This window comes from Ursus arctos, unplaced genomic scaffold, assembly GCF_023065955.2.
Source record: "Ursus arctos isolate Adak ecotype North America unplaced genomic scaffold, UrsArc2.0 scaffold_16, whole genome shotgun sequence".
NCBI lineage: Eukaryota > Metazoa > Chordata > Mammalia > Carnivora > Ursidae > Ursus > Ursus arctos.
Window position 1 is genome coordinate 47,363,535 of NW_026622830.1, and position 22,469 is coordinate 47,386,003.

At 46.0% G+C, this 22,469-nt stretch overlaps 1 protein-coding gene across 2 annotated transcripts in view; it reads left to right on the forward strand.

Annotated features, from left to right (window-relative positions):
- The first annotated feature begins 7,495 nt into the window (after positions 1 to 7,495).
- Positions 7,496 to 22,469, forward strand: part of SYNDIG1 (synapse differentiation inducing 1) — a 191,848-nt gene continuing 176,874 nt past the window's right edge. Inside the window, exon 1 of one of the 2 annotated variants that reach the window (XM_026489307.4) lies at positions 7,496 to 7,595. The gene's annotated coding sequence lies outside the window, so the exon portion shown is untranslated. Of the gene's footprint in view, positions 7,596 to 7,838; positions 8,067 to 22,469 lie in introns of those variants that run through there. The other variant, XM_057312712.1, reaches the window with a different exon arrangement.

Below are 22,469 nucleotides of genomic sequence, written 5' to 3' on the forward strand. Positions count from 1 at the left end.
ATGACAATCACCCAGCGAACACGCCTAGAGTACAGAGGAAAACTCCAGGCAGCTTGGTTCTGGCACATGCCTGACTGAGGTTCTTTGTTTAAGAGACATTCTTTTCTTGAACTATGAGTGATAAACCAGGAATCACAAAAGTGAAATTGCTTACCTTTGGGCTTTTTCCCTCCACTTCCTCATCCTGCAAAATTACAGAAGTGGTTCTTTTTACAATAGAATCTTTTTTTTCTTTTTGCAGAAAAAAAAAGAGCACATGCAGCAAAAAATATATTTTCTTGTGCCAAAAACAAGTTCTTAGGCCTTTTAGAAAATGCCAGAAATCATACTAATAATTAATGATATCTTTAAATGCTTAGTTGTGCACCAGCAATGTTTTCAATGATCCCAGCCTCTTAGTTTGTCGTTATGCACCAGTACATGTAGTCCTTTTGTACAGCAAGGAAAACATGCTCTCCTTCCCTTTCAGTGAAGAAGGTACATTGCCCTGTCCACTTCAGCACGGAGATTGAAGTGGACATCTGAATCTATTTTTTGAGACTAGTGTTCTGAGCACATGCTGCAAATTCTGGCCTCACAGTCAATCCTGGTAGCAAGGTTTTGTAAAGCTAAGCTTTTTCTAATTTTTCTTCTCTTTAACAGTCCTGGAAGCAGCCATATTTTCTAATGTTTGGCAACTGCGTTTTCTCAAAGATACTGATTATTCTGATACTGCACTCTGTCATAATAATAGATTTGTGTTATGGATCATTAACCAGATCATAGAAATTAGTAACTAGATGAAATTCAAGTAGGAGCCATCTGCCAAGGCAGGACAGGGGTGAGGCGGTATTGGGGGATATGAGAACCAGCCACATCGGGCACACAGGCTGGAGGCTCTGGTGTGAACAGGCTGGGTTGTTACCTGACATCTCCAGAAATGCCAAGACAATGTGTGATAGTCTAGGAAGAAGAAATGAATTATCAAAGTTGGGAGAGGGAATAAATTCAGGGTGGGAGACAAGCAGATAACAGTGGGAAGGATCCACAATTTTTGCATTGAGCACAGAAGGGGCACTTGAACTTGACCTCTCTTAACTGACTGATCTCTGGCTGAATGTGTATGGCCTGTTTGCTGGGAGACGTACAGGAACTATCTCAACTGGTTAGCATAACCAAACCCACCTCTGTGTTTATCTGATGTAACCCACAAACACGAGCAGCCTGTGGCTGAGTCTTAACACAGGGCCACGGTCAAAGAAAGAGCACCTAACATCTTGAAGAAAAAGGCAGATCCTTAAAGTAGACATGAATGATACAGGAATTTCACACAGTAAATCATGCAGCAAAATTTTCCAGGATCCTACTTAGATGCCTCCCTTGTGCCAGAGGAAGCTTGTTTGACACACATTGAGACACCGTCCAGAAATGTGCGGTGCCAAATGCCTCCTGGACCCATGGACATGCATATCCTCTTCATCCCCCTCCTGGGTGATTCTGAGAAACCCTCTTCATTCATCAGATGGTCCCAGGGGATGGACAGCTGGTTATCACCCACTGTGACCACCTCAGAAGTTTCTCCTTGGACTGGTTCCCCGTGCCTCCCCATGGCCCATGCGGGTGGTCCTTCACATCCTGTCCCTGGGATTAGTTCCCCCAGTAAAAGCCTGACTGCACCCTCATGCTCTGGTTTCAGAAAAGGAGACCCCGGCCAAGGTACCGTTCTGAATATTGCAGCATCTCTGTTCATTGAGGCGTGACAGCTTTCTACTCAGGTATGCACAATCATGATCTCCACTGAGGAAAAGCATGCCAACAGAGGGCGGGCATCAGGACAGCAAGAGAATAGTTAGCAAAACCTGCTATTCGACTTCAGTAGGTCTTGAAGGAAGAAGGGAGAACTCTGGAGTGTACCTTGCCAGCACATCTCCAAACCCCTAATAACCACAGATCTTCCTTACATCTCTACTCCTATAAGTGTCCCAGACTAGAAGTCCATGACAAATGTTGTTATACCCATTTTGTAGATGGAGAAACTGATATTTCAAGAGGTTGAAGAGCTGGCTGCATGTCCACTATACCATGGTGGGCCCCGTGGTCCTAGATGTGCTCATATGTCTCTCAGTCTCTGGCTTTAAAGGCCTGGGGCAGAGTGGAGCAGAAAACTCATGTTTTCATGCTCTTACAAGAGAAATTAAGGCTGTCCCAGGAATTAGCATAATGTCAAAGAAATATGTAGGTATGAGTCATAAGCAGTGAGCTCTTCAGAAGCTGGAGAGTAGGCAGATGGAATCAGCCCAAGGGATCTAGGGGGATCTGAAGGGACACAATGGTGTGACCACACCCTGCCTCTGCCCCATGAAACAAGCACCTTGAAGGAGAGAGATAACATCAATCACCCCTCTTATGTAGCATTCTGGGGGCCTTCCAAGCACCAGCATCAGTTTTGTACCAAAAATCCAGAATTTGCCATTCCCTTCAACTATCTTGGAAAAAGTTAGCCAGCAACCTTGTCTTGCCAACTATCTTTGAGAACAAGAACCAGGCAATTCTGGTCAGGAAAACATGCTGAGTGCATTGAATACATTCATGCCTCATACCAGGTAGCAGATATTATAATTATACTCATTTTAGATATGCAGAAATCCAGGCTCTGTGAGTGAGGACAGAGAGTGATAGGAAGTGGCAGATGCTTACTTGGAGCCCAGGTAAACACCTGAGCTCCTAACTTCAATGGTAAGCATTCTGCCGACTCTGAACAGTCTCCCTCTGTTAATGTTGGCTACTGGGGAAGTAGAAGACAGACCGGATCTGTACCTCACCCCTCCTCTCACTAGCTATGTGATGACAGGAATGCTGCTCAGTCCCCAGCCCTCAGCCTCTTCAGCTCCTGGGATCACTCCTGCCAACCCCACTGAGCTCAGAATTCAATGAGGTGATGTGTATAAAGAATTTATCTCATTTCCAGGTGCAGTCAATAGCAAAAATCACCCTCCAATTCCTTCCGCCCTTCATCACATACATGCCCATTTCCAATGTGACTTTATGGCTCCATCCATCAAAAGGGGAAAGTTATTTCCCCATCTCCTGCATTGAAGCCAGGCACCTGACCTGCTATGGTCAATGCGACCTTAATTAATGTGAAGTCAGCTTGAAGTCTATGTACATTGAATACATTCTCATTGGGTGCCCTGTAGCCACCATTTTGTAAGGAATTCTGGGCCAGCCTTCTGGATGGCAGACATGGCCCTGTCGGCCCATCACCAAGTCCACAACCAACCAACCCCCAGATAGGTGAGTAAGGCTTTTGACTGCCAGCTGACCACAGATGTCTGGTGAGTCCAGCAACACCATGTAAAACAGAGGCAATCCATCCCGGCAGGCTTAGCTTTCTTTGCCAACCCTCAGAATCATGAGCAAATAAGGGGTTATCATTTTAAGCCACTGAGTTTGGGGAAAGCTTGTTATGCAGCAATAAATAAGGGATATTCTGGTACTATAGAGGTTCCTTATTAACACATTAACTTTCTCTCTTCTTTGATTCTTTCCAAACTGATATAACGGATGTAGAAGCAGGACCGCTAATTTGGAAACCAGGAATCCAGACATGGCTTGCCTATCCCTCCACACAGCCATTCTGGACCTGTCTCCTTAGGGGGAGAATCAGAAGGTGGGCCTAGGAGGTCACCAAGAATTCCTCTGCTTCAACATTAGGACATTCTACTGCATCTTTTTTCATGGTCTAAACTCTCATATGTCAACATGGCCTCAGAAATTTCCCTAGGTTTTGGCTTTTTCTCCCTTTATTACTGATTCAATTCATGTATTTTCTTAGAACCTTGCCTATCACGTCTACATTGAACATCTGAATGCTCATTTTCCTGTCCTTCTAAGTCAAAAAGATTCTACTGTCATAAGACATTGCAGCTTTTCAATTCCTGAATGTCATTGACTTAAGATAAACAATTTAGTAATAGATTTTGGGGAGAGAAAAGAAAACACTGTATTATATTAGTTAGATTGATTTAAAATTGCATATACCATTCTTCATCTTTAATACTACAATCAACATTTGGAGCAGAGCATTTTACACGTTTGATCTAAAGATGGTTTCTTTCTTTTTTTTTTTTTTAAGATTTTATTTATTTATTTGACAGAGACAGCCAGAGAGAGAGGGAACACAAGCATGGGGAGTGGGAGAGGAAGAAGCAGGCTCCCAGCGGAGGAGCCTGATGTGGGGCTCGATCCCATAACGCCGGGATCACGCCCTGAGCCGAAGGCAGGCGCTTAACAACTGCGCCACCCATGCGCCCCTAAAGATGGTTTCTGAATGACCCTGTTGACCTCCAGACACTGTGCACAGCACTACAGGCCCTGGGGTAAAGCCTTTCAGTTCAAGACATTGTATGGAATATTTCTTACTTGAAAAACTCAAATCTGTGTTTCTTTTCAAGTCCACCCAACTCTGGGCGGGTAATAGCCTCTCCTGAAAGTTGTTGAGAAGCCTGACAGCCGGCTTGGTGCTTTAGTGATGTTCTTCACATCACATGAATTGGCCACTGACCTCTCCTAGCTCTGAAAAGTTCTCTAATCTCTTGTAAGAGATAAGCATTGTTGAGAAAGTTATCCAGTTTCTAGAAGATTTGAGAATTTCTACTGTGTCCCACTGCCCAACATGTGGTAACCACTCATTTACTTTTTCATTTCAACGTTATACCACATGTAATAGTTATGATAGCACTCCCATCAACAAGTAGGGAACCACATGTAAGACAAAGTGCCCTATGTGCACACCTATCATTTCAGATCAACTGAGGTGTCCACCAGGAGCCCTGGATCCCTCCCTGAGCTGCAACATTTGCTGGGAGCAGGTGACACTCCTCTCTTCAAGTTTTAGATTCCTGGTCCTGGCAAGTTTCTTTTGCAGTGAAGTGTAAGGTCCATTAGGATTGCAGAAACACTAAAATGTGTGTGTGTGTGTGTGTGTGTGTGTGTGTGTGTGTGTGTGTATGGGGTAGTGTTGAGAAAACACAATGTATACCTGGGGATCTTGAAGCTATGTGTGTGGCATGGGAGAAATTAATAAGAAGAAAAGGAGGAGGAGGAAGAGGAGTGTTCGCACCACATTATGAACTATTCCATTTCTTTCAAATTACCCTCTTTTTTCAGAGACATCTGTTTTTTGACCTTACAATCCAATGTGGTTTTTTCAATAACTACCAATCACTGAGTATTTCTTCAGTACCTGCAAGTGTCCAAGCAAAGAGCTTTACAAATATAGAAGATAGTGACTTAAGGGAGTCCACCCATATAACTGACAGAGAGAAGTTACATATTCATTCCACAAAAAAAGAAAATGTGAATATTTAGATGCTAAACTGAATGGGGCATGTTCTGAAAACCAACTCTTAGAAAATATTAGGAAATGCAATCCCACCCCTCACCCCCACCAACATATCCATGCTCAACGCATCACCCAGATGAGCAGGGTACCTAGTTCCAAATTATCACCCGGAAAAATTTCAAAGTACCTTAGGACATAAAGACAGTCCACAAAACTCAGTACAAAGATGTTTTCTTCCTTTAACTTCTGCAATCCCCATTTCTGGAGGGAACACTCCACAGGCAACCAGTGGTGACCAGTGACCACCACTTATACTGCACAAAAGAAGGTGCCTGCCTACTCTGTTAGGAAAAATCCAATTTAAAATTCAGACAGTACCTAGAGTCAAAGTGTTCTCTTGGCAAAACAAAACTGCCCTCCAAAATCCAACCCAAAGCCTAGATAAGCAAAAGCGTGCCGGCTAAAAGGCAGGAACCTGAGTTCCAGGCTACATCTGTACATTCAGTAGCTACATGTGTAAAGAAAAACTTCAGCTTCTTCATCTGATAAATGGGAATGATTCTCCACCTCAAATGAGTCTAACAACATCTCAGTGGTTCAGATGAGAGCGTTTTCTGTTCAGGAAAGGACTCTAGGAGCAAGGAGCAACTTTACTAAGGTAAGGTGGGGAAAGCATTTTCTTCCCTTTTGAGAAGTTCGCCTAGATGAGACAAATGTACCAAACCATCAACTTGAAGCTCTGAGGATCTAGGGGAAGAACCCCCAGTTGTGCTTTGCCGTGCGGAAGAGATGGAGTTGGGATGCAATTCAGGTGGATAAAGGCAAACCACAGATGGTGCTGGTTCTGCTGACCTGTTCCTCCACCCAAATGCCCTTTTACAGTCCCACTCTGACTTCAGCATTCTCTTTGGGCTGCTGATGTTCCACAGGTGCCAAACCCCCCACAAAGGGAGCACAGGAGGGACCCATGGTTCTGGCACCACCTCCAACTCCTGCCCTTTGGAAACTCTGCTAGAGGCAGCCTGCCAGTGGAAGAAGTTCCTTCTCAGGGGCAAAGAGTTGGTTACTAGGGCAGGAGGGAGGGCTCTACGCCAAGGAGGGTTTCAGGGGGCATAACCAGCCTTGACTATTTTGGGGGCATAACCAGCCTGGGCTAGCAAGGCTGGAGCCTAAGGCAGCTCTGCGCCTGGGGTAGAAATGGGCTCACAGAATGTTTTCCTAAATCACTTGTGACCCCCTTTCTGATACGGTTTTCATTCAGGTTCTTTCTCTATGGAATTCAAACTAAAAACACTATTCTCCCCTTCCCCCAACACTTCAAATGCAGAATATCTTGGGAGGTGGCCCTCCCTGGACTCCGTTCCCCTATACCCACGCTCCTCACCGGGATTATGCCCCTCAACCGCCTTCCCCCACAGCCTTAGTTTCCTTTTAATTCCAACTGCCAAGGGGCTGCGCAGCCATTGGAAGAAAACAGACCGGTTTGGGGCTGGGCAGGGTGTCTCAGAATCTGGGCCCTCACCTCTTTCGTCTGGATAGCTGGCTGGTCAGACTTGAAGAGACCTATAAAGTGGGTCCTTTTGAACCTCAAAACCATATAGGAGCCTTGGGGAGGCCTTTAGGACCGAGGGGAACCGTCTCTTCTCAGAGCTCGGCTGCAAATTCCTGTCCCAGCGGCTGCCCCCCTCCCCCAGTCTCTGTCGCTTTCACATTCCCAGACACCGACCCCGGGCCACCCGCCAGACGCGATCACCTCCGGGGGCCCGGGCAGCTTGGGGCAAAGTTGGCGGCCGCCTTCGCACGAGGCCGTTCCCTTCTCCTCCTCGCTGCCATCCTCCCCCGGAGCCCGTGGTCATCGCCTCCAGCACGCGTGTCGCCAGCTTTGGCTACCCTAGTGGCGCGTCCCGGGACGCCCCCCGCCCAACCCGCCAGGCAGGCACACGCCGCGGGAGTCTCCCCGCACCCTTTCCTTTCCCGGGGGCTGGCGGGCCGGGCTCCGCCCCATTGCCGCCGCGCGCGAGCTCCCGGCCGCCCTGGGCTGCCGCCGCTGCCCCTAGCCCGGCGCTCCAGCACGCGCGGGGCAGCCGGGGGCGCTGGAGGCGAGCGCAGGGCGGGGAGCGGCGCGGAGGGGGAGGAGGGTATAGGAGGAGAGAGCTGAGGAGCTGGGGAGCAGAGGCGGGCGCCGCACCGCCCCGCGCCCCGCACGCTCGCCGACTCCGGAGACGCGCGGGCGGCCGCCTGGGCGCACTGGCCGGGTCACCTTGTCCGGGAGGTAAGTCCCGACCGCCCCGGCAGCGCGGGCTGGCAGAGGGGCCGACAGGAGCGGGGCGGGGGCCGCGGGCGGGCGCAGGAGGGGCCCTCGCGCGGGAGGGCGCCCTGGCTCCGCCTCGGAGCGCGCAGACCCAGCGGCGGCGCGACGCCCGCGGTGAGTCCTGGTGGTCGCAGCGGCGGGACCTGGGAGGCGCGGGGTAGCCAGGAACACGGGGAGAGCAGAGCGGTCGAGGAAGATGCGGAGGAAGGGGCCGGCTGCTGTCAGCCCCGGCTGCAGCTTGGCACCTCGCCACCCCAGGCGCCCCGGCGACGCGGAGGGGCTGTTGTGCAAAGTCGCTGGGAGCTAGTGAGACCCAGACCTAGGAGCGCAGAGGAGCGGAACTGCCCGAGGCCGTGACGGCGCGCGGCAGGAATTGGCTCTGCGGGTTCGGGCGACCCCCTGAAGCGACCCAAAGGAGACCGGCTGGGGCTGGTGAGCGGGGCAGCCGCGAAGCTGGGGACCGAGGTCCAAATGGGACCGGGAAGGGAAACCGGCTTGGATTGCCTTCGCCAAGCAAAGGGGAAAAGGAAGGCGAGGGAGCGAGCGCGCTGGGATGGGGACTCCCAACCCCGAACCAGGACGAAGGCGGGGACTCCTGGAGCCCCCTGCTTCCGAGAGCTGTCTGGTTCCTGGCAGCCGCGACAGCCCGCAGCCCTTGGGAGTCGCCAGCCCCGGCTCAGAGAGGGGAACGAGTGGACACGCTTTGGGGGATCAAGTTCTGTCTCGATTTCCCTAGATATGATTTCTGCCTCTTAGTGTGCGCTCTCTGAGCTGCGGACAGAGAGGAATGGATTACCGGCAGAGTTGGGCACTTTTCTGAGGGAAGGGGCTTTGATCGCTTGTGCGTTTTCTGCCAGACTCCAATAAAGTGGGCGCTTGCAGTCTTGCTTTGGGGAGAATGCCAGTGGGGTCGCTTGGCTTTTCTGAAAGACTAGAAGAAGGCATCATCTGGTCGCTTTCATTTCCTTGGGGGCGGGGGGTTTCCTTGCACGCAGAGGCTTGGGCTTCTGGCACCCAGACTTCAGGTGAGCGCAGCCCTTCTGCGGCGTCAGATGCGCGGGCGCCACCGGGCTAGTGGCCCGGACTCCTGTCTGCGCCTTCCCCGGCCCTGTCCCAGTGTTCAGTACGGCAGACACCAGCTGAGGGCTTTGCTGATTTGAGGGATTGAGGATGGGTGGGTGGCTCCGTTTTCTAGTTAGAATCGGTCTCAGGCGGTGGTGCGTGCGGGCTTGTCTGTGTATCTGTCCGTCTCCCTCCTACTGGCCGGCGTGTTTAGTCAGAGCCCAAAGGGAGAGGCGTGCTGCGCAGACCTGCAGCCTGTGGGGCGAGCAGCCTGGTAACAAACCCCAGAGCGAGCCAACTTTTCCTTGCTGAGGTGTGATTGCCAGGACAGTCTGCGTTGGTGCTGGAGGTGGTCCTCCGCGAGGGGTCCGACTCCAAAATCCTCACACTACTGACGATGAGCCACCGAGGTGGCCGCGCGGCAGTCTGATGTCCCTTCTGGCTAGGACAGGAAATAACGGGAGCCAAATTTTCGGATGAATTATTGCATACTGTGTGCCTGGTGGTTGTGTGGAGTGTCTTTTCGGAGATCAGACCACAGGTGCCAAGCCTGTGAGAGGGTGTGAGGAAGAGCCCTCCACCTCCTTCCTTCCCTTACCTCTCTCCCAACACCCCGGTCCCTTTGCAAGGAGCAAATGTTGGTTTGTAGCTGGTCTGGTGCCCTCTCCCACGGCGCCCCCACCTACTGCATGAAAATGGAACCGCCATAACCAAGAGGGCCTTGTTAAATAAAGGGGGGAAATGGGAAAATGTGTTTAAAGTTTTGTGGGGGTTTTTTTTATGATGGAAAATTTCAATGGTACACCAAAGTTGAGAGAATAATACACTGAACCCCAGTGCATCCTTCATCCAGTACCACATTCACTGACCCTTAGTCCTGACCTCTTTTTAATCACCCCTCCTCAGAATTTTGGAAGCCATGTTTGATGAAGGATTTAAAAACCCATTCCAAGCCCACCTCATCTCTAAACACATCCCTGTGTATCTCCAGCTAATGACATTTTGTTCCGTTTTCACCTATCATAAAAAAAGAAGAAAGAAAGAAAGAAAGAAAGAAAGAAAGAAAGAAAGAAAGAAAGTGCTTTAAATGATTCTATTAGAGCCTAGGTGATGTTAAAACAGAAATGAAGGCACCTCCAGTTCTGTTGGGGTAGTAAAAGAAAACCTGCTGATGTTTCTTGAGACATAGGGGGGTTTGAAGAAGGAAAGAGAAATCCAGATTCTGAGAAAAAGAGACATTTGAAACCATTAGATTCGACTTACACTGGTTGATGTGCAGGGAATAAACAGGATTCCAGCTGAACCATAAGACGCAAAAGAATTATATATATATTTTTGGTAAAAAGTTTAAACTCAGTCTGTAAATCAGAAGCAATTAATTTATTCCACGTTTAGCGTGACATAAATTAAAAGTGCTACACACTGGACTTGACTCATCTTTCTCATTAACTCTGACCCGTATTTTTCTAGGGAGTTATTTCTATTTTAAGAGAATAAAAAGGTATTTTCTTATGTAAGTTTTCTATCCAAGACACTAGTCGGTGCTATTCTGGGGTTCATGAGCAGTACTGAATATTTCATCTCTCAATTAGAAAATGTTTGGTCATCACACCAGTCACATCTGATACACCCTCTAGGGAGATACTCTGCTTGCAAAGATTTGAGTCCAATTGTGGTTTCTATTGGCTGGAGACGAATAGCATGGTGAGGCTTCCAGAGACAGTGGGAGAGTGCCCCCCCCTTCCCCATTCTTACATGGCTCCCTCCCACCCTGCCACCTCTGTGTCTTCCTTTATATAAAAGCTGCTCCTAAAAATTGTCAACGTTCTTAGAGGATTCAGTCAGACTTTTGAATACCTTTATAAACTGCATTATTTAAAGGCATCCTTAGTTAACCTTTTGCAAGATGAATAACCACCCTGTAAGTGAGCAGTTTTAAATAAAGTCTTATCTTTCCATGAAACCAGCGTGGCCCTGAGCACCTCATTTTGGCCCTTGCAGGCCCCCCATGCACACTGGAGAGTCTCATGACCAACACCGACTAATTGCAATACAGTGACCTGTAGCTTGAGCAGACTTCATGTTACCAGCAAGATTCTTTGAGTGAGTGGGTGAAGGTGGCGAGGATTGAAGGGCGGGGGGTGGGGGGGTGGGGGGTGGGGTGGTGTTCATTTGTCGGCATCAGCAAAGCGGTGGGGTGGGGCTAAATCAGTAGCAAAACGACCTGTTTGGTCAATGGGAAGTCCTGAGGCTATTTTGCGGAAACACCCAGATGTGAAGTGGTATTGGAGCCATAGCTGTTGACCCAGGATCACTATACTGGAGATGTTAAGCCAAAATGTTAAAACAGCAAAACGTTGAAGATGTGCATACATTAAAAATTCCAAACATTAAAGATAGGCTGACCAGTTCCTGCCGATGTCACCAAAATTGGAATAATGAAGGTAGTCGCAGGTGGTTTTAACAAATGTGATTTTTCAACATTCTCTTTGCAAGATGCCTAGACATTTCCAGTTATTCCTGAGAGTTCATAAATGTGTTGTTAAAAGGGTCTGAGTAACTCTTTCAGGCACTGGGCTACAATCAGTGCCTCCGTGGTGGTTTTATTTGCCACCCAGTGTACTGGATTTCAGCGGAGTGTACAGGGGGAGGTGGGAGGGATACGCATTTGGGATTTTCCCGAGTCTGTGGCTGCCCACCCACTGCCTTTTCTGGAGGGCCGTTGAGGAGACTTAGGTTTCAAACTCTGGGTTCTGCCACTTGCATTTTGGTTGGTCTTAGACTGCTCCCTTAGCTTTTCTGAGCTTCTGTTTCTTGTCATCTGTGTTCTTTCCAGGATTTTGAAAACAAAATGGGTATGGTTGGCACAGTTTTTTTAAACAGGAAGACTTGGGACTGAGAACATTGTAGTGTCTTAACTGCAAGTCTCTTCAGGTGCAGTTTGCGTCCCCGTGGCCCTCTGAGAGCGCAGAACAGACCCTGCTCTGCCCTTGCACCATCAGCAAGAGTCAGAGTGATAACAGCGTGCGCTCGTCCACATGGGCGTGCGTCCTCATGTAGGAACGTGCCTGAGTGGTGCAGACATTCATGTCAGGGGGAGTTTACAGGGACTATACAGGAAAGGCATGTGAGCAGAAATATATCCTTAGCACAACTCAATTTTGACTCATATCACATTATAAAAATTACATGATGCATGTTCTCTAGGAGAAAACATTTTAACAGATTATCAACAAGCCACAAAGCACCAAAGCACATGGCGATTTAAGTTACAAACTTTGCTTAGATCAAAAATCCAAGTTATCTTAAATCATTTATGATAAATAACCTGTTAGTTGCATTACATAAAATACTGAAGACCAACAGCAACAGATAAGCATTGGGATCCGAGATAACGGTCAGAACCAAGCATAACACGAACAGGAAACTGGATATATGCGTAGAAAATATGGAAGATAGAAGCTGCTTCTGGAAGCATACTTTACACCAGCCCAGGGGACAGCTTTGCATATTTACTCACATGAGAAGAATTTATCCAGGAGTTCAATTAACATTATTCTGGAGAGATGGGGCGTTTTGCCCTGGAGGTTCAAATCAATGTTCAGTCGGTGTGAAACATTTTGAGTTTTTCGTTCTCAATCGATTCTTGTGTTGTTCACAGTCATTTGAAACTTAGGTCTTGATGATGCTATAATCTGGTGGCATTTAGGGGGTGTGACTCTGTGGAAGAGGGAATGGAGGCATTTCCTGATTGCATGGTGAGTCTTTCAGGAAAGGCCTGCTTAGTTTAAACTCATATTATAAAAAATCATTGCTTTTCAAACCTTCATCCTCATCGGGTAGCCACTTTCAAACATGCCTCCCATCTGTTCCTTCTTTAATCTTCTTGATTGGGGAATGTCAGTGTCCAAAACAAAACAAAAAAGCAAACAAACATTTCAGACAATTAGAACTACAAATGTTTTATTTCATTGCCTCAACTTTAAACTAAAGATACTTCTGAAAGAGAAAAAATATTTTACCTCCAATATCTGGAGGCTCACTTCTGCCCAGGGGAGCAAGGAAAAATAAAATGTTAAATAAACTCACCTTTCTGTCATGTGTACAATATTCAGGGTTTTTGTTTGTTTTCGAGAGAGAGAGAGAGAGAGAGAGAGCGGTAGTGTGAGCAAGGGGGAACGGGGGCAGAAGGAGAGGGAGAGAGAGAATCTCAAGCAGGCTCCACACCCAGCGTGTAGCCCGACGCAGGGTCTCATGACCCTGAGATTGTGACCTGAGCTGAAATTAAGAGTCAGACACTTAACCGACTGCCACCCAGGCGCCCCTACAATATGCAGTTTTTAACTTATTCTTACCACCTTATCCTCAGACCTTGGTGGCACAGGCTCTCAGTTGGTGTAGGTGTTTGAAATAAGAGGACTTGCTTTTGGGGTCCTGATGGGCTTAAGTCCTGGGACAGGGTTAGGAAAGCCAGTAGCTTTGCTGAGGGGCGGGCTCAGGCTGTGTGTAGCATTAGAGGGAACCCTGGGGATGCCCAACTCCACCTACCATAGATTCCTACCAATTATTTTGTTATTTGCAGTGCCTAAACTTGCCTTTAAATAAAGTACAGTAGTTTCCCTTTATCTGCGGGGGATGTGTTCCACCACACCCAGTGGGTGCCTGAAACAGCAGATAGTACCGAACTGTATATAAACTATGTTTTTTCCTATACATACATATCTATGGTAAAGTTTAATTTATCAGTTAGGTACAGTAAGAGATTAACAACAATAGCTAATAATAAAATAGAATAATTATAACAATACACTGTAGTAACAGTTATGTGGATGTGGTCTCCCTCTCTCTCTCTTAAAATATCTTACTGAACTGTACTCACCCTTCTGGTGATGATGTGAGATGATGAAATGCCCACGTGATGAAGTGAAGTGAGGTGAGTGGGGTAGGCATTGTGATGTAGGCTGCTGTTGACCTTACCTCATGTCAGAAGGAGGACCTCAGCTAACACTGGGTTACTAAAACTTCGGAAAGCAAAACCACGGATAAGCGGGAGCATTTCTATAGACAACCTTAATATCTGAAATCTCAGCCTTAGCCCCCTCTCCTCTGTGTTTCCTTTAGAAGCTACCTTGTGCTTACTAGTTGGGGTCGTGGGGCCATGTCCTGTAGGGCAGTCAGGAAAGTTGAGATGTGACAGGTAAACAGTGTGCACTGGGGCTGGACACCATCTAAGCACAGGGTCTGGCCTGTGCTAGCAGCTCAGAGACTCGTAGATGTATCTTAAGAGGCACTCGGCTGCTCCAGCTTTTCTGAGCCCCCACGTGCACAGAGACGGTGGACAGGACCCTTGCACTGGCCAGTCCCGCTACTCGCAGCCCAGTCCTGAAATGCATACCGGTGTCTCTTGCCTGCATGCAATCCTGTGTTCACTTTTCTCCCCCAGTCTCTTTCCTTTCCCATAGTGCCCTTGGGCACAAGCAGTTCCTTCACAAAGAGCTATGAACGGATTAATTAATATGCATACTATTTCACAGCTTTTCTTTCTACACTAAACCCAGAGACACAGCACATTCCTTATCAGCACTCCAGTGTAGTACAGTGCCCTAAACTCCCTCACAAACGTGGATTCCTGGTAAAAGCTGATTTTAAGTAAAGGGGAATGATCTGTTTTGTTGTTTCTAATAAGTTCATTCCCTGCCTTTTATTCTTATATTGATTTTTTTTTTAAAGCTGTGGACAGAAGTGTCCCACATTTACACATCGGGCAACCACATTGTTGTTCTTTATTCAGAATTAGATCATCAAGGCTGTTGTTGGGAAATTCTCTTCTAACTGCTCCTGGGAGGGGAAGGCCTTCCAACCTGCAACAGCATCCCACTCAGCGATTCAGAATAAGGGGGGCCACTGATTCGACAGTCTTGATCCTTCTGTCATTCCCTTTGACCCTACGTTGGGATTCTCTTGCATAATATTCATTGGCACGATGGTTAATCTGAATATTTCTTGGTGTAGGTATATTAGCTGTGAATAGGAGCATTTTGGAACATCAGATTCTATTCTAAAGCAAGAGGAGAAATACATTTGTTGATTCAAAATGTGCAAAATAGTGCAGTTTCCTTTCCTGATACTTGACCTTGAGCAGCTGATTTGGCAAGAACTTTCCAGGAAAAACATCCTGCAGACTTTTGGGTCCCAAACATATACTTCCATCCCAGATTCCAGGAATTGCTCTGAGGTTGTGCACTGCAGGCCAACAGGGCCACGCAGCACCTGTCAATCTGTGAGTGGCTCTAGTGCAACGTGTGACCAGCATGGCAGCGCCCTTTCTCCATTGGCGTTTGACCGTGGTCCAGCCTCAAACACCCTCTTTCTTTGCCAGAACAGAGATGTTTTGTCCATGTTCGAGAACTTCATAACACCAGCATTCTGTTTTGGAAAGTTCATGCTTTGGAACGCCACGCCTGGCTGGCACCTCTCTCCTCCCTTCCTGTTCACCTTTTTACATCCCTCCAGTTGGAAGCTCCTCTGCGGGCCAAGGCTATCTCCCATTGATGGTCCGCTGCCCTTCTCTCCCACTCAGAATTAGAATTCAGCACTGCCTGTCTCCAGCTGCTCTGTGCACCCAGGACTACAGCAACCGAACTCACAGATGGTACAAGCAAAGGGCTTCCTGAGGACCCCTTGATAAGGGATGAATTAGCTGAGCTGTAACCCATCTAGAACTGCCCTACCTCCCCATATGTTGTGCTCTAGCTATTCCAGTGTCCCTTGGTACCTGCAAAGGTTTCTGGTGACCTTCAGAAATTGCCTACTCCAATTTAGAATTGCAAGTTATGTCCAATTTTAGGCTTACCTCTGGGGCTGGAGAAATTTTGCCTGGTGGGAGCGACCACAGGCCCTCAGGCACCCAGATGAACCAGTAGATCTTTCTGGTAGTATCTGAGGGCCTTCCCATAGAACAGTTCCTGACTCTAGCCCCAGTCCCCACGCCTCGAGCTTCTCTGCTTCCGCAGAATGGGAGCTCAGCTTCCATACTTGACAGCCCCCCGCCCCCAACTCAGGATTCATGCTCCTAGGCTTGTCCTGTGCACTCTTTGGAGAATGCCGTGTGACCTCTCTGGAACGTCATCCTCAGACCTAGAAAGGGTCTCTCCATCTTCCAGGTGGGGGCCCAGAGGCCTGTGTATGCATGTGAGCTCTCTGCATACTGAGGACTGAGGAGTGGCAGTGTCAACGTGAAATTGGCCTACATTAGAAGCAGAGGAAGTGCTCAGGGATGAGCATGAGTTTCCAGACTGTGGTTGTGGCAGGTAGCAGAGACCTATGCAGCTGGGATAGCAGGGGATGATGAGTCTTCATGGGGCACATGGCACCCCACTTTCCCTTGGCTGCAGTGTGTCTTGGGCACCAGAGAAGTGGATTGGAGGCAGCCATGGGCTCTGGAAGCATTAGCACTTAAGTGGAAATTGAGGCTGTTGGGGTGGGAGGTGAGAGGTGAGTAATGCAGGAGCTCATGGAGAGCCGAGCCCAGGCCCATAACCGGGCCGAGGAATGACCTCATTTCTGCATGGCTACACATATTCCAGATGCCAGGGGCTGGCCCGTCTGGACCTATGACACCAATTCAGTCTTCCAGCCTTCCTGACCTCAGGATTTGGCTCTCAGGGCTGGACATGAGCACTCCATGAGTTGTAGACCTTTACTTTCCACTCTTTCTGAGGGAAGGTGTTGCACCCACTGGCCTCTCACAGCAAAGCTGGGCTGGCTGCATTGAAAGGGGCAGCCTCACTGTTCTGGTTTCTGGATGAAATGGAGGGGATTGAATGAATTTGGAGAAGCAGAGTGAGCTCAAGTCTGGAGGCCAGATTAAAGTTTGCAGAACTTGTTTGTAACTTGTCATGAAGGTTACCAGGATAACCAATGGATGCCTTCTACTGCTTGTGTCTTACTATACTGTTCACTATCTCTCTCCCAGGAAATAAGAGGAAGGGAAGAACAAGGAAGGGGAGGGATGAAGATTTGTAATGTGTGTATTACTCCATTTCATTTTCTTGGCAACCTCCTGAGATGCCCCCATAATATACTTGGTGGGCTGAGACCCAGAGGGTTTACTCAGCCTGCTCTGTGACCTTTTACTGCTAGTTGTAGGGCCTCTCTGCATGGGTCCAAATCTTTAGGTTTTGTATCTGTGTTTGTCTCTAAAGTTCGTGCTTTCTCACCCATGACACTCAGTTTTCTTGGCATTGCTAGTATCTGGCATAATGCTTAGGACAATAATATATCCTGTGTAATAGTTGGACAGACAAACAGATGCAGACACTTCCACTTTGCAACAAAGACCAAGGAGTACAAAATGTAATTAGGTCATTTCTCCATCTGTGCTTTTTGGTGGTTTCCTTGGAGGATAGGGCCCACAGCAAGTCAGCAAACTGTGACCCATGGTGTGGGGGAAGGGAAAGCTGGGTTAGGCCAGGCCAGGGAGTTGTGTGCCTAGAAAAGTCCAGAACAGAAATCTTCTGCAGAACACATAGCAGTCAGAGGGGAAAACCTGTTTCCTCTAAATGCCATGGGCCCCAGACATTTATAGAGAGCATCAAAATAAACTAAATAGGACAGCAGGTCACCCAGGAAGACCTTGTGGGCACTCTGCTCTCTTGTTGCTCTCAGCATGAGGCTTTTCCCAGAAGATGCAAATGTCCTGTCTCCTTCACCACTGCCCAAAAATGCTGGTCTTCCTGGAATTTGTATTCAGAACTCTATATATTTCAAAAATATATTTCAGGGAGCTGGGCTCTCCCCATTGTTTATGTCTTTCTTCTTAAGACTAAGTTGGTGCCTTTCTTAGAGAGTGAAACACAGATGAACTTCATTGTTTCTTGGGGCACAAATCAAAGGGTCTCTGTCTCCACTGTGGTGTGGCTTAGCCCTGGAGGATGTCTTGGGAGCACCATCCTGACCATGTACTTCTCTTTTCTCTGACTCTTCCTTCCCCTCCTTGACCCTGCTTGATTTCACTGACCAGGACTTTTCTGACAGAATGGGCTGAGCCCTGGCAGGACGCCGCTGTTTTTCATACTACCTATATGCTAACTAACCAGACTATCCTGTGGTCTCTCTTTTGGCTGTGATTTCTATGCAGCTGGCTCCCAAATTTCTTTCTCTATCCCTAAACCCACCCAAGGCTCAGCTTTGTCTATCCACGTGCCCGCTAGCATCTCCCTTGAGGGCATCAGCCTCAGAAAACACCCCCTTGGCCTTCCCCAGGCCCTCTCACTCCCTGCCCATGCCATTCCTGGTGATGACACACAGTGACCCAGATATCCACACCAGAAAACTGCTTGCTTCTTAGGCTCCTACCTGTTTCTCATCACCAGATTTCTTTTCTTCTCAGTATTTTTTACCTCTCCCTTGCATCTCTTCTACCTCAGCCCCGTCTAGATACTCACCTCCTTCCAGGTTCTGTCAGCAGTTGCCTGCAAGGTCTCTTTACTGGCTTCCATGTGCTTCTCACTTCCAGCCTCCAGGACTGTTGGAAGAGTGAGCAATGTAGAACACACCTCTGCCTCAGTGATCCTCCTCTGAAAGCCCTTCATCTGTTTCTCATCTCCAGGGAAATAAGACAGGCTGCCTGGGGAGGATAACAGGCTGTCCATGACATCCTGCCCACCCTCCAGTTTCATCCCCACCTGTCTAGGTTCCCAGAACACTGGGCCATTCCTGCCCCCAACACACATGCACCCGTGCTACGTGCTTTCATGCCTCTCCCTGTCTTGGTTGGCGCCTCCAGCTAATCTTCTTCAGGGCTCAGCGAGGCGGTTACTGGTGCCTTCCCTCAGAGCTGAGTGTCCCGCCCCTGGGCTTCCTCGTTACCTGGGCCCACCTCGTTCTGGTATGGCATTAGCAAGACAACCAAAGTAAGAGATATCTCGAAATAATTATGGCAAGAAATATATAGGAGCCATACAAAATAAACTGTAGAATTTTACTCATGGAATAAGAAAAAACTTGAACAAGTGGAAAGAAATACCGTGCTCTTGGTTAAGAACACTCAATAGTAACAAGATGACATTATTTTCACCAAGTTAATTTATAAGTTAAATGCCATTTAAGTCAGAATCCTGATGTTATAATTGCCTTTTGAACTTGACTCAGTTATTCAAAACTTCATGAAAGAATAATCAGGCTGTGGTGCTAAGGTTTTGTTTTGTTTTAAGTGAAGAGGAATAAGGGAAGACTTGTCCTCCCAGATAATGAAACTGAGCATCAGAACGGCACCCATTAGGATGGCTGCTATAAAATTTAAAAACAAAACGAAACAAATAGTAAGTGTTGGAGACCATGTGAAGAAATTGGAGCTCTTGTGCACTGTTGGTGAGACTTTAAAATGGTGCAGTTGTTATGGAAAATAGTAGGGAGGTTCCTCAAAAAACAAAACCCAAAAAAACAAAAAACAAAGAATTACTATATGATCCAGCAATCTCATTTCTGAGTGTATATCCAAAAGAATTAAATATATTATATATTTATAAATAAATATAAACTAAATATATCTTTGGATATATTAAATTAAATTAAGTGGAATCTTGAAGAGATATTTGCACACTCATGTTAATAGCATTATTCATGAGAGCCTACAGGTGGAGCCCACAGATGCAGCCCAAATGTCCATTGATGGATGAATTGATTTAAAAGGATGTGGTATATACATACAACGGAATATTATTCAGCCTTAAGAAGGAAGAAAATTCTGATCCATGCCACAACATGGATGAACCTTGAAGAATTTTACTAAGTGAAATAAGTCAGTCATAAGACAAATACTGTATGATTCTACTTGTATGAGGTTTCTAAAGGAGTCAAATACATAGATACAAAATATAGATCAGTGGTTACTAGGAGATGGGAGAGAGGGAAAAGAGGGAAATGTTTAATGGGTGTGGAGTTTCAGATTTGCAAAATGAAAAGATTCTAGAATCTCCCAGCAAGCAGAAGTCCAAGACCAGATAACTTCACTGATAATTCTACCAAACATTTAAGGAAGTATTAATGCCCATCCTTCCCAAACTCTTCCAAAAAAAGGAAGAAGAGGGAACAGTTCCAAACTCATTGTATAAGGCCAGCACTACCCTGATGCCAAAACTAGGCAAGGATGCCACAAGAAAAAAAAAAAATCACAATATCCCTGATGAACTTAGAGGCAAAGATTCTCAACAGAATTATTAGCAAACCAAAATCAACAATACATTAAAAGGATCACACACCATGATTAAGTGGGATTCATCCCTGGATGCAAGGATGTTTTAGCATCTACAGATCAATGTGTTACATCACATTAACAAAATGAAGGAGAAAAATTATATGATAATCTCAATAGATGCAGAAAGAGACAGATGTATTTGGCAAAATTCAACATACGTTTATGATAAAAACTCAACAAAGTGGGTGTAAGGAGAATGTATTTCAACATATTAAAGACCAATATATGGTGAACCCACTTCTAACATCATACTCAACAGTGAAAAGCTGAAAGCTTTTCTTCTAAGATCAGGAATAAGACAGGGATTCCCATTCTCACCACTTTTATTCAACATAGTAGTGGATGTCCTAACAAGAGCAATTAGGTAAGAAAAAGAAATAAAAGGCATCCAAATTGGAGAGAAGTAAAATTGTCACTACTTGCAGATAAAACACTAAAGACTCCACATACATACATTCAAAATCAGTAAAGTTGTAGGATACAAAAATCTGTTGCTTTTCTATACACTAATGACAAACTATCAGAAAGAGAAATTAAGAAAAAAATTGATTTACATTTGTACCAAAAAGAATAAAATGCCTAGGAATGAATTTAACCAAGTAAGTGAAAGACCTGTACACTAAGAACTATAAGACATTGATGATAAAAATTGAAGAAGACACACATAAATGGAAGGATATTCTGTGCAAATGGATTTAAAGAATTAGTATTGTTAAAATGTCCATACTACCCAAAGCAACCCACAGATAATGAAATCCCTATCAGATTCCAATGGCATTTTTCACATAGAGATCAAACAATCCTAAAATTTGTATGGAACTACAAAAGATCCTGAAGAGCCAAAGCAATCTTGAGAAAGGAACAAAGCTAGAAGCATCATGCTTCCTGATTTCAAACTCTGTTACAAAGTTATAATAATTAAAACAGTATGACATTGGCACAAAAAGGTGTGTGGATCAATGGAACAGAATAGAGAGCCCAGAAATAAAACCATGCATATTTGGTCCATTAATTTATGACAAAGGAGCCAAGAATATATAATGGCAAAAGAACTATCTCTTCGATAAATGGTGTTGGAAAAACTGGACCACTGTGTTATCCCATACATGGGAATTAACTCAAATGGGCCAAAGATTTGAATATAAAACCTGAAACTATAAAATTCCTAGAAGAAAATATAAGTAGTACCTCCTTGACATTGGTTTTGGCAATGATTTTTGGATTTAACACCAAAAGCAAAGTCAACAAAAGCAAACAGTAAGTGGCACTATATCAAACTTAAAAGTTTCTGCACAGTAAAGGAAATCATCAACAAAATGAAAAAGAAACCTAAAAAATGGGAGAAAACATTTGCAAATCATATATCTGATGAGGGGTTATATCCAAAATATATAAAGGACTCATAGAACACAATAACAAAAAAACAAACAATTTGATTAAAAATGGTCAGAAGGGGGCGCCTGGGTGGCACAGTGGTTAAGCGCCTGCCTTCAGCTCAGGGCGTGATCCTGGCGTTTTGGGATCGAGCCCCACATCAGGCTCTTCCGCTGTGAGCCTGCTTCTTCCTCTCCCACCCCCCCTGCTTGTGTTCCCTCTCTTTGCTGGCTGTCTCTATTTCTGTCGAATAAATAAATAAAATCTTTAAAAAATAAATAAATAAATAAATAAATAAATAAAAATGGTCAGAAGATCTGAATAGGCATTTTTCCAAAGAAGACATACAAAGGTCAACAGGTACATGATTAGGTGTTCAATATCACTGATCATCAGGGAAATATAAATCAAATCCATAATGAGATACCACCTCATACCTGTTAGAATGGCTGTTATCAAAAAGGCAAGAAATAGCATGTAGAGAAAAGAGAATCCCTGTGCACTATTGCTGGGAATGAAAATTGGGCAACTACTATAGGAAGCAGTATAGAGATCCCTCAAAAAAAAAAATAGAATTACCATGTAATCTAGCAATTCCACTTCTGGGAATTGAAATGAGTTAGGTTATAACTCAAAAAGATATCTGCATCCCCATGTTCATTGAAGCATTATTTACAGTAACCAGGACATGGAAAGCAACCCAAGTGTCCATCAATGAATGAATGGATAAAAAAGTTGTACACACTCACACACACACACACACACACACACACACACAGAGATGAATATTATTCTGCCATAAAAAAGAAGGAAATCCTGACATTTGTGACAACATGGAGGAAACTTGAGGGAATTATGCTAGGTGAAATAAGACATAGAAAAACAGGGGCGCCTGGGTGGCTCAGTCATTAAGCGTCTGCCTTTGGCTCAGGGCGTGATCCCAGAGTCCTGGGATCGAGCCCCACATTGGGCTCCTCCACTGGGAGCCTGCTCCTTCCTCTCCCACTCTCCCTGCCTGTGTTCCCTCTCTCACTAGCTGTCTCTCTGTCGAATAAATACATAAAATCTTTTAAAAATAAACAAACAAATGAATACTGTATGATTTTACTTATATGTGAAATCTAAAAAAAACAAAAACCAAA